At 35.1% G+C, this 16,802-nt stretch overlaps 1 long non-coding RNA gene across 1 annotated transcript; it reads right to left on the reverse strand.

Moving 5' to 3' along the window:
• Positions 1-10,317: 10,317 nt before the first annotated feature.
• On the reverse strand, positions 10,318-14,617 carry LOC107479980 (uncharacterized). The gene is made up of 3 exons (XR_008006963.1): positions 13,646-14,617; positions 13,446-13,556; positions 10,318-10,688 (listed from the first exon to the last, which is right to left on the reverse strand). It is a non-coding gene; the product is annotated as an uncharacterized LOC107479980 (long non-coding RNA).
• Between the last annotated feature and the right edge of the window lie 2,185 nt (positions 14,618-16,802).

Genomic DNA, 16,802 nt, shown 5'->3' on the forward strand with positions numbered 1-16,802 from the left:
CCATGCCTTCTTTTTGGCCAACGTTTGGCCCAATGTTTGAGGTCAAACGTTGGCGCAAACGTGACTCAATTAGCTCATCAATCAGGGGTGTTCTTTCATGCTCCTTTTTGCCAAAATGTAGCCAACGTTTGACCCAACGTTTGAGGTCAAACGTTGGCTCAAACGTTGCTGCCAAAAGCTCACTCTGCCTCCTCTTAGGTGCCAACGTTTGCCTCAACGTTTGAGGTCAAACGTTGGCGCAAACGTCACCTTCCAGGAGCTTCTTCTTCAGCCAACGTTTTCCTCAAAGTTTGAGGTCAAACGTTGGCTCAAACGTTGGTTCTACTCCAGGGCATTCTTCATCTTCTTGCAACCTCCTTCCAAGCTTTGTTTCACCTATCATCAATCAATCAAAAACATCAAAGCTATGCTTCAAATCATGAGATTGTTTCTCTTCCAAAATATATGACAATTATAACACAATAACCAATCAAAGTATCACAAAATTCATAAAGCTTAAAATTCATTTAAAAACCAATTAATTTTAGCTTAAACCTCATGATTTTGTGTCAATTTAAAGGATGGTTGATTGAATCCAAGTACACATGAAATTCTACCCAAATGGCTTACTTATGCCTCAAGAAAGTGCATAAAACCTATTGAAAACAAAGGAAAAAGACTAGTAAAACTAGGCTAAGATGACCTGTCATCACTCCTCTTGCCATGGTAGATGGCAAATATAAGGATTCCACTGAGAATCCTGCATACAGAGAGAGATATTTTAGACATACAAGCAAGCTTCTAGATTTTACCAAGAGCAAAACTCAAAAGTTTGCAAAAGTTTAACAATTCCCAAATTTCAGATGAAACCTTTTACAGGAACATGATAACAATGGTACCTGACCCAATTTCCCCTGAATCAGAAGAAGAACAGCAAGTTTTGCAACATTTGCAACTTCCTCACTGATCAGAGATTTGATCTTAGCAGGGAGATTATCTGCTGTTATTTGCTACAAAACCAATTACAAATACTATGTTATCAAGAGTGACTTGTCATTGTGACATATAAAAAGCAAGCCATAACATACAGTTTGAGGAAAGATTAAGAGTGGATGCCTACCACTCTATAAGGAACCTTCAAAATATAATCTCCTGCTTTTATCGCCTTAGAAGCAAACAGAGACCTAGATGCAAGATACAAATTAATAGTTACTAAACCACCATTAATTAATATAATAATATATAATATAAACAGAGAGATGTTCCATCTTCATCATATCATTCTGTGTTGTGACTTATGTGGAATATTAACCAATAAACTACGCCTAAATTCACAACCATTCTTACTATTCGATTTCACGAATGAGGACCAAGGAATTAATAAGCATGCAGTTAAGAGCTAGAACCTGGTAGGTTTTCATTTCTTACATTACAACATCAATCTTTTTCCAACTAAAGTGAGAGTAAAGTATGAAGCGTTCTATTTCCAACATATAGAACAATAAAAACCATTGCTACTACTAGCAGTCTAATATGAACAAAGAATTCAATGTTATGGTGTCATGAAAAGTCAATTATACTCACTCTAACAAACAAGTATCAATTTGTGAACTGAGCCTATTCAAATATTCAGTAGGGCTACGTTTCATATTCTTTTCCAGCTAATGCAATTCCTGATTTGAAAGAAACTTCCCTAGCATTAGTAATTAGGAATGCACAAATATTATTGCTAGCTAGCTTATAATCATTCACCTTAAATATCTCATAATAGCAATTAGAATCAATTTGGTTCATATATAGATCAAGGATATAGGCAATAATTAACTTCATTATGATGAAATTTTAAACAGCAATAGCAGTTATATATATCTTTATGCTGGTAGATTGAATAAAATTAATCAATTAATTCAGTTAAATATGAGTCCCCTTTTTCAAGTGTTCTTAATACCTCCTTTGCAGCTTTATACTTCTCCTAGGCAATTTCTTCACATCGGACAGTAGCAAGCATAACCTACAAGTTGATCAAGCGATAAAGCTTCAACAGAGATTAGTCCTTGAGAAGAGTTGGACCAACAGCAAGGAAACTCTTTCAACCTGAATCAACAAAAGAAATTACCAAATCGTGAGAAGAGTTGGACCAACAGCTCGGATAGTAGGTAAAAAACAATTCAAATAAAGTAAGCAGGGGATTTCAATTATCTTCAATTTAAACGTGTTGTAATGACTTTTTAAGTTACTCATCTACAACAGAACAAAAACAATCAAAGATGATATGACTACAACTTCCATCAAAGCATTTTTATTTTTTATACAATGATATATTAAAGATCCTAGTTCAGTTCATGAAAACCTTTACAAAGTAGGAACAAATCCTCACCTCAATGACTCGAAACGACATGAGAATTAGTTCCATAAGATTTAATAGCTTCGATCGCACTATTGCAGCTTTAATCAAAGTTTCCAAAGTCTTTCGCTCGCTAGCCTTACAGATCTACTCAGCCAGCGCCACCGAGTCCGCGCCCAAACTACTCTCTGAGTGCTTCAAGCCGCTGGAGCAAAAGCAGAATCAGCGGCAGTACCCGCCGTGAAAGACGACACAGAAATGGAAGATCTGAAGCATTACTATCCCGAGAGGCGAGAGCTCCAGGAATTGAGAAGCTCCACGATCACCTCATCCTCATAACTCCACCAGCGATGCTTTAATGGAGGAGATATGGCGGCAACGACGGTGAGGAGATGAATGGCAGTGGATGGAATCGATATTTTAGGGTTCAGACCTTTCGTTCTCTCTCTCTCTTTCAGAACTCTTCTGATTTTTTTTGTATGTTCAGTTAATATTTGTTTGGTTTGGCCTTTTAATAATTAATTGGGTTAAGAGTATTATAATAGTGGGAGTTTTTGTTTTATTATTTAAAATTGTCACAAATAAAATATACTATGGAGGTTTTAATAACTACTACTAAAAAACTTCCACAAACAAATAAGAATTTTATAGTGAGTATTCTTCCTGTATGGTTATGGTGGGACTGGAAAAACTTTTGTTTGGCAAACATTAGCTTCTGCATTGAGATCTCGATCACAAATTGTACTCACTGTTGCATTGACGATCGGATTTCTGCTAGTAAAGAATTCACAATAAATTCTCGTTGAAAGTATAGTTTCTAAACTAACAAGAATCCTTTCGTACAAAAGTTTGGTTGTCACAAGTAACAAAACCCAATAAAAAGTAATAACCGAAGTATTTAAACATCGGGTCATCTTCTCAAGGAATTGCAGGGAAGTATGATTTATTATTGGTTATGAGTTTTCTGGGAAATTTGGAGTTTGGGTAATGGGCACAGATATAATTATAAATTAAAGCAATATAAATTAAAAGATATATATATTGGGAAGGATTAGTGTTAGTCGCCAGAGAGCCAATCACCAATTAACTCTTGAGTCTTCCAACTCAAGGGTCTCCAATTTATCAATTCATCAATTAAAGCCAAGAATATAAAAATCTAAGTAAAAATCATAAATCTGAAATACCTCAATTTGCATTAATAAAAGAAATCAAATCTAACATGGAAAAGTTCATAAATTAAATTGGGAAAATAAATAAAAGGAACATTAAACCTGGAAATTGAGAAGAAGAAATCCTAAATCCTTTAAGAGGAATCCTAATCCTAAAACCTAAAAGAGAGGAGAGAACCTCTCTCTCTAAAAGCTACATCTAAAACCTAAAATTGTGAATTATCAGCTTATTTGATGAATGGATACATTCTCCTACTTTATAGCCTCTAATCTGTGTTTTCTGGGCCAAAAACTGGGTCAAAAATAGCTCAGAAATCGCCCTCTGGTTCGTATAGGTCGCTACAAAGTCACGCGGAAGCGTCGTCCATGCGTTCGCGCAGATTGCATTTTTTCCAGGTCACGCGTTCGCGTGATTCACGCGTGCGTGTTGCCTATCTTCGAAGCAACTATGGCAAATTGTATATCGTTGCAAAGCCCCGAGTGTTAGCTTTCCAACGCAGCTAGAACCGACACATTTGGACCTCTGTAGCTCAAGTTATGACTGTTTGAGTGCGAAGAGGTCAGGCTGACAGCTTTGGCAATTCCTTCAGTTTCTTGTATTCCTTCCACTTTTGTATGCTTCCTTTCCATCCTCCAAGCCATTCTTGCCCTGTAATCCCTGAAATCACTTAACACACATATCAAGGCATCGAATAGTAATAAGAGAGGATTAAACATAGCAAAATTAAAAAGCCTAAAGAAGCATGTTTTCAATCATAGCACAAAATCCAGAAGAAAAAAGTAAAACCATGCAAATAGTATGAATAAGTGGGTAAAGAGTTGATAAAAACCACTCAATTGAGCACAAGATAAACCATGAAATAGTGGTTTATCAACCTCCCCACACTTAAACATTAGCATGTCCTCAGGCTAAGCTCAAGAGAACTATAAGAGAGTGAAGAGGAATGGTAGAATGTATGAAATGCAACCTATTTGTATGAATGCTATGCTAAAATGTTATTACCTACTTGGTTAAAAGTAAATAAATCTTTCAAGAACAAATAAGGACTGGATTTCACTAATTCAAATAAAAATGAAGTACAAATAACTTGCAAGAAGAATATAGCTCATGAAAGCTGGGAACAAAGAATCGAGCATCGAACCCTCACTGGAAGTGTATGCACTCTAATCTCTCAGATGTTTAAGGTTCGATCTCTCAATTCTCTTCTAACCTTGCTTTCTAAAGCTTGCTTTTTATCTAACAATCAACAAAAATTTAATGCACAAAATACACATATCAAGAGGTCTTTTAAGGGTCTCTTCTATCTCCACATTGTGGGACTCCTCTTGCTCCTCTAGAAATAAGGCTGCGTGCAACCGATCCATTGCGTCCCTAAGACAATCCCTTTTCTCTTGTTCTATATCAATAGCATCATTGGGATCATGTTGCTCTTGGATTGATGGATGTGGGTGCTCTTTCATGGAGGGTGGTGATGGGATGGGTGGATCATTATGTGGTTGAGATAGAAGTGTACTGGAGCTTGGGGGTTGAATATTAGAGGTAGAGGGTTGGTCCATGTGGGATATAAGATTTTGGAGTTTAGAGGTGAGACTAATAAGAGAGGTAAGTGTGTTCTCCATGGAGGTTTGGGGTGGATAGGAGGGTTCATTATTTTGGAGAAAGGGTGCATGGTAGGAAGGTGGTTTTTCTTGGTAAGGATATGGAGATGGTGTGTATTGAGGTGGTGGTTCTATGTATGGTTCATATGGTTCGTATTGTGGTTGGTGTGGTGGATAAGGGTTAGGGTCATATGAAGGTGAATGGTGAAAAGGGGCTTGTGAGTACGGTGGTTCAAAGCTATGCTGATGAAGGGGTTCATAGGCGTATAGTGGTGGTTGTTGATAATCAAAAGAGTGCTCACCATAGCTGTCATCTTGGTATGCCTCTTGTAAGGGCTCTTGGTTATAGTATGTTGGTAGAGGTTGTTGCCAAGAGGGTTGATCAAATCATTGTGGCTCCTCCTATCCTTGGTTGTCCCATTCTTGATGCATGTTCTCATTGTAATCTCCTCTCCCTGCAACATAATTGTAACCAGACTCATAGCCAAAGTTGTGAGAGTTCATGGTAGCTAAAGGAAATAAAAACTAATAAAATTTAATGAAAATAAACTCCTAAAACTAGAAATACTAACAATAAAAAATTTGAAAAAGGTTTAAATTTTGAAAAGGTTTGATTTTTAAAATTTTAAATTTAAATTTTGAAATTTGAATTTTGAATTTTGGAATTTAAATATTGAAATTTGAAATTTTGATTTTGAAATAAGATAAGATAAGATTTTAAAAAAGATATGATTTTTTGAAAAAGATTTGAATTTCGAAAAAAAAACTAAGATAAGATAACATAAAAATTTTAAAATAAAAATATGAATTTTTTATATAATTTTCGAAAAAATCAATTAAAATAAAGAGAAAAGATATTTTTGAAATTAATGAGGAAAGAGAAAAACAATAAAATGACACTAAACTTAGAATTTTTAGATCAAAGCAAAGAAAACAAACAAGAAAATATTTACAATAACCAATAATAAGGCACACGTTTGCAATTCTCCAGCAACGGCGCCATTTTGATGATCGGATTTCTGCTAGTAAAGAATTCACAATAAATTCTCGTTGCAAGTATAGTTTCTAAACTAACAAGAATCCTTTCGTACAAAAGTTTGGTTGTCACAAGTAACAAAACCCAATAAAAAGTAATAACCGAAGTATTTAAACCTCGGGTCGTCTTCTCAAGGAATTGTAGGGAAGTATGATTTATTATTGGTTATGAGTTTTCTAGGAAATTTGGAGTTTGGATAATGGGCACAGATATAATTATAAATTAAAGCAATATAAATTAAAAGAGATTTATATATATCTAAATAAAAACCTTGACTGGTAGAATGATTAATTGGAAGTTCTATCCTTGTTGAATTTTCCAAGTGTAATGGTAATTGGTTGTTGTTCTACTTGGTTATCCTTTACTAAATAAAGGAAAATTAATTTAGGAGCCAACTTCTAGTCACAAGTCCTAATCATCTCCCTTGGGAAGGATTAGTGTTAGTGGCCAGAGAGCCAATCACCAATTAACTCTTGAGTCTTCCAACTCAAGGGTCTCCAATTTATCAATTCATCAATTAAAGCCAAGAATATAAAAAGTTAAGTAAAAATCATAAATCTGAAATACATCAATTTGCATTAATAAAAGAAATCAAATCTAACATGGAAAAATTCATAAATTAAATTGGAAAAATAAATAAAAGGAACATTAAACCTGGAATTTGAAAAGAAGAAATTCTAAATCCTTTAAGAGGAATCTTAATCCTAAAACCTAAGAGAGATGAGAGAACCTCTCTCTCTAAAAGCTACATCTAAAACCTAAAATTGTGAATTATCAGCTTATTTGATGAATGGATACATTTCCCCACTTTATAGCCTCTAATCTGTGTTTTCTAGGCCAAAAACTGGGTCAAAAACAGCCCAGAAATTGCCCCCAGTGATTTCTGGTTCGTACAGGTCACTGCAAAGTCACACGGAAGCGTCGTCCATGCGTTCGCGCGGATTGCATTTTTTCCAGGTCACGCGTTCGCGTGATTCACACGTGCGCATCATCTATCTTTAGAGCAGCTATGGCAAATTATATATCGTTATGAAGCCCCAGATGTTAGCTTTCCAACGCAACTAAAACCGCCTCATTTGGACCTCTGTAGCTCAAGTTATGACCGTTTGAGTGCAAAGAGGTCAGGCTGACAACTTTGGCAATTCCTTCAGTTTCTTGTATTCCTTCCACTTTTGTATGCTTCCTTTCCATCCTCTAAGCCATTGCTGCCCTGTAATTCCTGAAATCACTTAACACACATATTAAGGCATCGAATGGTAATAAGAGAGGATTAAAGATAGCAAAATTAAAAGCCCAAAGAAGCATGTTTTCAATCATAGCAAAAAATTCGGATGGAAAAAGTAAAACCATGCAAATAGTATGAATAAGTGGATAAAGTGTTGATAAAAACCACTCAATTGAGTACAAGATAAACCATGAAATAGTGGTTTATCATGCATCAAGTGGGATAGCATCACTTCTATTACCCGTTGGCAGGACAGCACATTCACGTTTTGCAATCCCACTCAATTTGGATGAATTTTCCACATGCAATATAAGACAGGGGAGCGCCTTAGCTGAATTATTGATAAAGACAAAACTAATAATTTGGGATGAGGCTCCTATGATAAATAGGTACTGCATTGAAGCTCTTAACAGGACGATGTGAGACATTCTAATATTCAAGAATGTGAATAGTGAAATAGAGCCATTTGGAGGAAAGACAGTGGTATTTTGAGGTGATTTTTGACAAATACTACCAATGATCCCAAAAGGAACTAAGCAGGAAATTGTTAATGCCACAATAAACTCAACGTATATTTGGAATAGCTGTCAGTTGTTTACCCTTACAAAAAATATAAGATTGAGAGTAGGTGATTCCAATGAAAGGTTGCATGACTTGAAGCAATTTGCTGATTGGATTCTAGGTATTGGTGATGGAAATTATGGTACACCTAGAGATTCAGGTGAAAATTAAAATCCCATATGGCATTCTGGTAAAGGACTGGGATGTCCCAATAGAGGCAATCTGTAAGGTGACCTATCTAGAACTATTTTCAGGGGAAAATCTTGATCAACACATAAAAGACGAGCGATACTTGTAGCAACATTGCAAATTGTGGATGAAATAAATAATTACATAATGAGCTTAAATCCCACTGAAGCACATACCTATTATAGTTCTGATAAGGCATGCCCAACAGAGTCTAATAATGATTTACTGGAATCCATACACACTCCCGAGTTCCTGAACATAATCAATTGCTCGGCTGTTCCAAACCATCAGTTAACATTAAAGGTTAGAACCCCTATAATGCTATTTAGGAATATTGATCACTCGGCAGGATTGTGCACTGGTGTGCACTTAGTTGTCACCATGCTTGGAAAACACATCATAGAAGCACGAAGCAGCATAGGAAAAAAAACAAAGGACAAAGAGTGTTCATCCCAAGGATGACTTTAAGTCCATCCGATCATCGAATACCATTTAAGTTCCAACTGAGACAGTTTCCTATAATGGTATCTTATGCAATGACTATAAACAAAAGTCAAGGTCAATCATTGTCAAAAGTTGGGCTCTTACTTAAAAAGCCTGTTTTTACGCATGGTCAGATATGTGTTGCAGTTTCTAGAATCACAAAAAAAGAAGGACTTAAGATACTACTGAGTCATGATGAGAAGAAAAAGAATGAGACGGATAATGTGGTATTCAAAGAAGTATTCAGGAATGTTTGTTGAATGCATCAACAATTATCTTTGATATAAAGATGAGTTTTAGAGTTATTTTTGATATAATGTAATCAAGTTGAAACATGGATCTTCAGCACTGTCTGGCGGTAGAGAATGTTTCTTCAAGACACTAATCAGTTTGAATTATTTCCATGCACAAATTAGGTACTTAATACCATTTTGTCAACATATTGTTAGTATGACCATTAGAAACATTTTCCTTAAATCCAATTATTTGTTAAGACTTTCATGTTTAACCACTAAAAAGGAAGAAACTATGTCTAGGTTGCACATATTAGATTATATGTCTTATATCTAAAAAGGATAAATGAATTATAATTGACATTTACTCGATAATAAGAATAACACCCTAAACACAAGTATCATCACAAAAGAGATATAACACAACAAAATAAAAAACTAAATAGTTTAAACTAACCTTAATCCGGATCATCAATTACAAAGGTTGCTCCCAACAAGATATTTTAGTCTTCATGAATTAAAAAACCAACTCATAATTAAATATATGAACTTGAAAAATAAATTCATATCAGAATTACATTTAAATATTTTCTTTTTCTGATCCCTGAGTCACACATCATTGATTAGCAACATTGTAACCAATAAACTTGCAAAAGCAATAAACTGCAGTAACCAATAATTTTGATTTCTAATGTTAAATAAATATATTTGTACTTGAAAGATAACAAAGATAAACATGAATAATATCAAATAATCAAAATCACTATAAGGAAAATTTTATCCTTATTCTTAGGTAAGTGAACAATGTGAAACTTGAAAGTCACCACTGTAAATTAAGACGACTCATACATCAAATTAAAGAGCCTCAGGCCCAAAACAACAAAAAAATGCAAGAAATATAATAAAACAATAAAATGCAAGAAATATAATCAAGCATATATTGCAATTAGAACATCTTGCTAAAACATGACAAAAGATTATATTCTTTCAAAAAAGAAGTGGAAAAAGAATATCTTACTAAACCAACCTGTTATTCTCCCATTAGTAACAGATTCATATAGAAAGACATGCTCACTAAATTTAAGAAATGCTCACTAAATTTAAGAAGTAGAAGAATCTTTTCAGGATTTGAAACAAATCAACTACGATTTGTAAATTCTTATTGAAATTAAAAGTATACAACTGGGCGGCATTCACCATATCAAAAGAAATAAGAATATTTCACAATGTTTAAATTCATATGAAAGGAAAATCAAATGGCATATAGGAGACAACTCATTTTTTGAAGTTTTCATTTTCTCAACTGAGTAATCATTACGAAATTGAAGACCAATTACAAGATTGTCATTAAGTATCCTATTCTGCATCTAAAAATTTAGTCTCTATCAAGTTGGCTTAGCAGAAGTTATCAAAAGAACACTAGAAAAATCATAAAAAATTAATATAAAAACCAATGTGCTTTATAGCATTCCTAACACTTTTAACATAGTCAGCCCAAAATGAAAAACATAGAAATCCAAAATTGTAACAAAGAAAATATACACATAAAAATATTGAAAATTAAATAAAATATAATAGGAAACCCGTGAAAGGTACACCCGCTTGATATAATAGGCACCAATAAAAAAGCAAAATTGATTCCCTAACCAAGGATCAAAATAAAAAGCTTTTAACATAAAGGCTTCGTGCAAAGTTCAAAATAACACATAAAATTAAAGTCCAAAATGTATAAAACTTTTGGATAAATATACAAATCACTCATTTGGATCTTAAATCTTCTTGAAGATCTCAACTTCAGCCTCCAGAACACTATCTTTTTGGATTTTACTATCTCTTGCAAGTCCTCTAATTAGAAAAATATGAAAAGTCCCTGCAAAATTACCAAGTGTCATAACAGATTTTCACTTTAAATATTAAAAGAAAAAGCATATACAAAAGTGGCGCAGATAATATTCACGACCTCATAGTGGTTGGATTCAGTATAAGGGCTCAAATCTCTCCCATTTTGTTGATGTTAGCACTTTGAAGTAAGTCTAGAATGATATGCATATAACTATACATTAAGCTTATTACTAAAATATAAGTTTTTTAACACCCTAACTATCAAAATCTCACGCTTTCGACTGCGCCACTCTGATAGCTCGGGTATTACAACAACTCTTAAAATATTTAATACTAAAATATGAGCCTGTTTAAAACTTTAAACTGTATAACCGCTCCAAAATACTTTTTGATAGGTGACATACATCCAGACTAAATCAATACAAAACATCACGACAACAACAACTAGGTAAACTCTTCGTGACTTATGCGTCCTTATCCTGAAAAGGGAAATTTGTAGGGGGGTGAGAACGTCATCCTCGAAAGGGTTCTCAGTAGAGGGTTTTTTTAAAATTACTATAATAGGATATGTAAAGGTAAAACTGTTACAGTGATTAATAACCATCTTATGCATCTTTCCAAAACCAAAGGTTTAATATCAAAAATCCAAAATCCTCTCTGAAAGAGAAAACTGTTAATTCCTTAATAAAATAAACCAAAAGCCTTTTTGAAAGTTTTTCTCACACAATATGAATGATCAAACTGTTCCAAGCATAGGTTCATTAAGCCTATGCTGAACTAGTTTAATTTTTCATACTTTTCTAAACCAAAAACACAAAATCAAACACTACCTTCGTCCCATCTCATAATCAATCATGGCCCTAGGCCCAAATAATCCAAACAGTAACCAATCCACCATAATACAACCAACTTTCAGTCACAAACATAAGTAAAAGGTTCAAGTACAATCAAGCAGTTACTTTAAGTAGAGCAATTAGCAATTAAACACAATTAATCACATAGGCAAACCAAGTACAATATGCACACCCAAACAATGTCACATAGATGCATATGATAAATTGCCTGTCGTAGTGGCTGATGAGTCTCATCTGTCGGTTATAAAGCCAATCCGACAAGTCCTAGTAGCTAATCATTGCAATGTCCATCTGTCGTGCATCCCCAACTTGAGTTATTCACAATCATAATCATAATCACACAACACTCGCACTGGTGTTTATCCACAGGGACGAGCTCATCCAAAACTTTTACAGTGTCCAGCCACACTAACGACATAGGGTCAGCAAAGTATCGAGTCTTAACTTGGAGCACGTGGTAGCTAGCCACTGCTTCTACCTAGGGAAACTCGTATCTCAGATAATTGAAAGTGCAACATTTACTTTATCAACTCAATAATCATCCATATTCATACTCAGCCATCTGGCTCATAACATATTCCACAATCAGCCATGATTCATTATCATATACAGCTATTCCGACTCATGACATAATAGCACTTTCACCATCCAACATCATAAATCTCATAAAATCATCATTCAAGCCATAAATCACTTTTCTCAAATCACTTTTCTTTGAAATCAAATTCAATTCATCCGGTCTTAACTTCAAAAATTCACATTTTTCAAATCACTTCTAGCTTATAAGCCATCTTTCTCGAAAGAATTTTTCTCTTTCAAAACAAGCCATACTTCCACAACATCCTTCTAAAACTTCCAGACGATTTGGCAACTAGGCCAAATTAAAAATCTCTTTTGAAAGATCCAAACAAATAGTCATCCAAAAATAGAGTTTGGTAATAGAAATTTCTCAGCAGCGTCTCAAGACTTTAGGGAAGGACAATCTATCTCAATTTCTTAAAAATTTATTGAACTCTTAAAATCATAGGTTCTTGGTTTAAGTAAAAAGAAACAAAATTTATTATAAAACTGAATCGTATAAAGTCACAAGTCCCAACCCAATCCAAAACCAATTCACTTGAAATGGAGCCAATCCATTTAAATAAAAACCACTTTCAGGTTCCTTCTTAAAACCAATTCTTTGACTTCTTCCAAAATTTCACAAACACAATTATTCAATCAAAATTCCAATTTCTTTTAGAATCACTAAAAGCTCCTCTGAACGAAATCCTTAAGTCTAACTAAATGCATAAGACCTTTTTTATATTTAAAATCAATATTAGAACATAATACTTTTCTTTAGTGATTCAAAATGGTAAAGTGATTCCTTTCTAAATAAATCGAACTCAAGACATATAGTTTTCTTAAATAAATTAAACTTGAAAACATAACTATTTTCTTAATAAATCAAATAATACAATTTCTTAAATTCCAAGCCTTTCTAAATAACTTTTCAAACAAAGTATAAGATTTTTTATGTAAATTTCGGCAGCACCTCCCCTAAAACTTGGACTTTGCCACCCTTTCCGGGTCCCAACCAAACCATTCCACAACCCCTTCCATGAGTTCAAAACCAAATCAGTTTCAAATCAAACTAATTCCGAAAATTCATTCCATTCTCATCTTTCAAGAAAACAAATTCAAACTCAATTCATTTCCAATAGATTGAACTTGATTTCAACAAATTTTAAGAAATAACTTTAAAGAAGCACTTCAAGAACAATCTGTTTTACAAAACCGAATAATAATCTAGTCACACAAGCATTCATATTCTTCCAAGACAACCAACATTTCATAAGACATATACAATCACTCAAGGATACATTTTTACCACATAATATCCATATATAATAATTCCAATTTATAATATGCTTTTCTGAAAAGGCCCATACCTCATGAAGCGAAACCACTAACCAGAAGCGTCAGAGAATTCCTTTTCTTCTTGGCCAGCAACGGCGGCAGCTGCAACCTCAGCAACGGCACGCAAGAACCAAAACATAATCCTAAAGCATAACATTGCAAGGACCTTAGAAACACATAACAGAATAACTACTATAGAGGTTTGGGATGAGGAACAACTTATTGTACTTACGAATAAGCCCGAGAACAGAGCAGTGGCAGCTCCGGTGACGACGCAGCAGCTTAATGTCGCGTGCAACATTCATAGAACTCAACAATCAAGACCCGTAACTCGATCCTATGACACCAAGACCTCAATCCTTAAACAACTTAAAACAAAAATACCGATTCTAAGGTTCCGGAATGAAACGCTTATCCAAACAGGGAAGAACGGCTGAACTGAAATAGCTATAACTCTGATGGTGGTTCCGATGATCACAGTCACATTCCCAGTGACCCAAAGGATGGTGGAAGAGCTCAACGGCGACAGCGCCTACAGATCGGCGACAGCGGCGGGGTTTCGGGCAGCAGAGGCGGTGTGGAGCTCCCTGGCGATGGCTGGGTTCGGGTCTCCCCTCTCTCTCTTCTGCCCTCGAGATCTCTCTCTCTCTCTGGCTCCACCATAGGTGACGACAACTGACTCCACAATGAGGACAACAATGATGCAGGCTTTTGGTGGTAGCGGCGATAGCCCAGCAGCATGGTGACAGATTGGCGGAGCAAACGGAGGCTCTTTCAACGGCACAAAGGCATGACGATGATAGATCTAACAGGACTGGGACCCTCGACGGTGTAGAACGCGGTGGAGTTGGCAGCACAGGCGGCGTCTTCAATGGCGAGCTCGACAGTGACCAGACGTGATGGCGGCGATAGTGGGACGCGGTGCGGCGGTGAGGCACGATGCCGGCACGGTCCTTTCTCTCTCCTTCCCTTCTTCCTCGCGGCTTTCTCTCTCTCACCTTGAATCTGACTTGCGATGGCGGCTTGTGGTGGATCGACGGTGACAGCTCAAAGGCATGGCCTCCCTCCAAGACCCAACGATGACGCGGCAGCGGTGATAGTGGGCTCCTCATTGGCGCCGTTCCTCCTCTCTTCCCTCTCCTTCTTCCCCGTTTTCCTCCTAATCCTTTCTTTCTTTTTGTTTCATTCTAATAGCAGCTGCTGCTGCTGTGTGGGTTTGGGGGGTGGCTAGGGTTTGGTGAGTGTGTGTGGGTGTTGGGTTAGGTTTAGGGTTAGGGGTAGTTTAGGTAATTTCAAATAAAAATAGGGATAATATAGTAATTTGAAATAAATTTTAATCCAACAATAATTATGTATAAAAATACTATTTTTTTATCAATATTACAAATTTTTTTCAACTAAATGCTAAAATCCAAGAATTAGAAATAATATAATTAATTTTCTTTATTTCCCAAAACATAAGTATTAAATTCAAAAATATTAATTATTTAAGTCGAATCATATAAAATTATTATTATTTCATAACTACCAACTTTATAATTTAGATATAGAAAATAATTCAATAATTATAAAATTGGATAATAATCTTAATTCAATTGTACTTAATTGTCAAAAACATGCTTTTTGTTCTCTAAATTGTCAAATTAATCCCACTTTTATTTTATTTGATGTCTTGATATATTTGTTGAGTGATTTCAGGACCAATAGCAAGGATGACTTTGAAGAGGTGGAAGAAAAGCATGCAAAGTAAGAGAATTCATAAAGAAACAAAGGAGAAGGACACCCGGATACGTGCGTACGCACAAGTGCGAGTGCATGTCTCATTTAGAAAGTCACGTGTTGAGCATTTTGGGGGGCTCTTTAGCCCAATTTTGGAGGTTCTGAAGCCAAAAGGAAAGCTCACTCAAGGGGGGAAGAACACAACATAATCATTCATTAATTTTACAAGTTTTAGTTAGTTTTTCATTGTTTTTTCTAGAGAGAAAGACCCTCACTTCATTAGCTTATCTTAATTGGATGCTGCTCTTAATTTTTTCACCCCTTGCACTATACTTGAATTTTCTTATAATTAAGGTTATTTTGTTAGTATATAAACTTGTGAATCCTTGAGTTTCTTGTTAATGAATTTGATGTTTTGAGATTTATATATGCTTGATTGAATTATTAGTATTGATTGTTAGCATTGTTTGGCTATTGTTTCCATTAGATTTTGCAATTTACTATGCTTTCCACCAAGTGTTTGTTGAAATGCTCATTGTGAATATGGAGTAGATTTTCATTTCTTAGGTTGAAGTTTGAGTAAATAGGATCCTAGAGTCATTAAAGTCCAACATTGAATGGTAGTTTTGGATTGTTAGTTGATCTTGTTTCTACTAACGCTAACTTTTTACTAAGCTTAATTAGTAAGTTAGCTAGGATTCGTAAATTAAGACCAATTATGCCTACTTGACTTTTTCCATTGTTTAGGGGTTAACTAAGTGGGATTAACTCATTATAATTTCCATGGTTGTGGTTATGACAAAGATATGATTCCTTAACTCTCAACCCCTAGTCAAAGTTCTTTCATGCATTTGAATAACATTCTTCACTAGCTTATTGCTTCAATCCTTCATAGTGATTTAATTATCTTTTAATATAGTTGATGAGCATATATTTTATATGCTTTTTGATGCTATTCTCTTAGTATTTTTTGCATATTTTGTTAAGTTTTATTATGTTTTAGTAGGTTTTAGTGAAAAAGTCACTTTTGGATGCTAATTTGAGCTTTTGTGTTTTCTTAAGATTCTAGATGATTTTTGGGTGAAATTGGCAAGTTTTGGCAAAGTCTGATTCAGAGGCGAAAGGATAGCAGATGTTGTCAAATCCGGACATCCATGCATTCAAACGATCATTCTGGAGCTACAGAGGTATAATTGATGCATTTTTAATGGCATTGGAAAGCTAACTTTCAAGGCTTTCCAGCAATATATAATGCTTTATACTTTTCTTTGAAGAAGACTGCCCAAAATAGGCGTTGAACGCCCAAACTACCCCCCTCTTTCTGGTGTTCAACGCCCAAACAGGACCAACCTTCCAGGTTGAACGCCCAAACTGGTGTTCAACGCCACCAAGGGAGCAAGGAAGCAGCGTAAACACTCCCTAGCGGGCGTTCAATGCCCACTCAACCAAGTTGGACACCAAGCTCAGCCCAAACACTCACCAAGTGGTCCCCAAAGTGGATTTTAGCACTTCTTAGCTTATTTTATTTCCTTTTTGTAATTTAAAACAATATTTTTTAGGTTAAGTCTTAGAGTTTTTATTATAAATAAGGGACTTCCTTCCTTCTGAGGATTATGCCTCCCAGGAGGGGAGATGCACAGACACACTACTTCTGTTTTCTCTGCAAATTA

Source organism: Arachis duranensis, chromosome 3, assembly GCF_000817695.3.
Source record: "Arachis duranensis cultivar V14167 chromosome 3, aradu.V14167.gnm2.J7QH, whole genome shotgun sequence".
NCBI lineage: Eukaryota > Viridiplantae > Streptophyta > Magnoliopsida > Fabales > Fabaceae > Arachis > Arachis duranensis.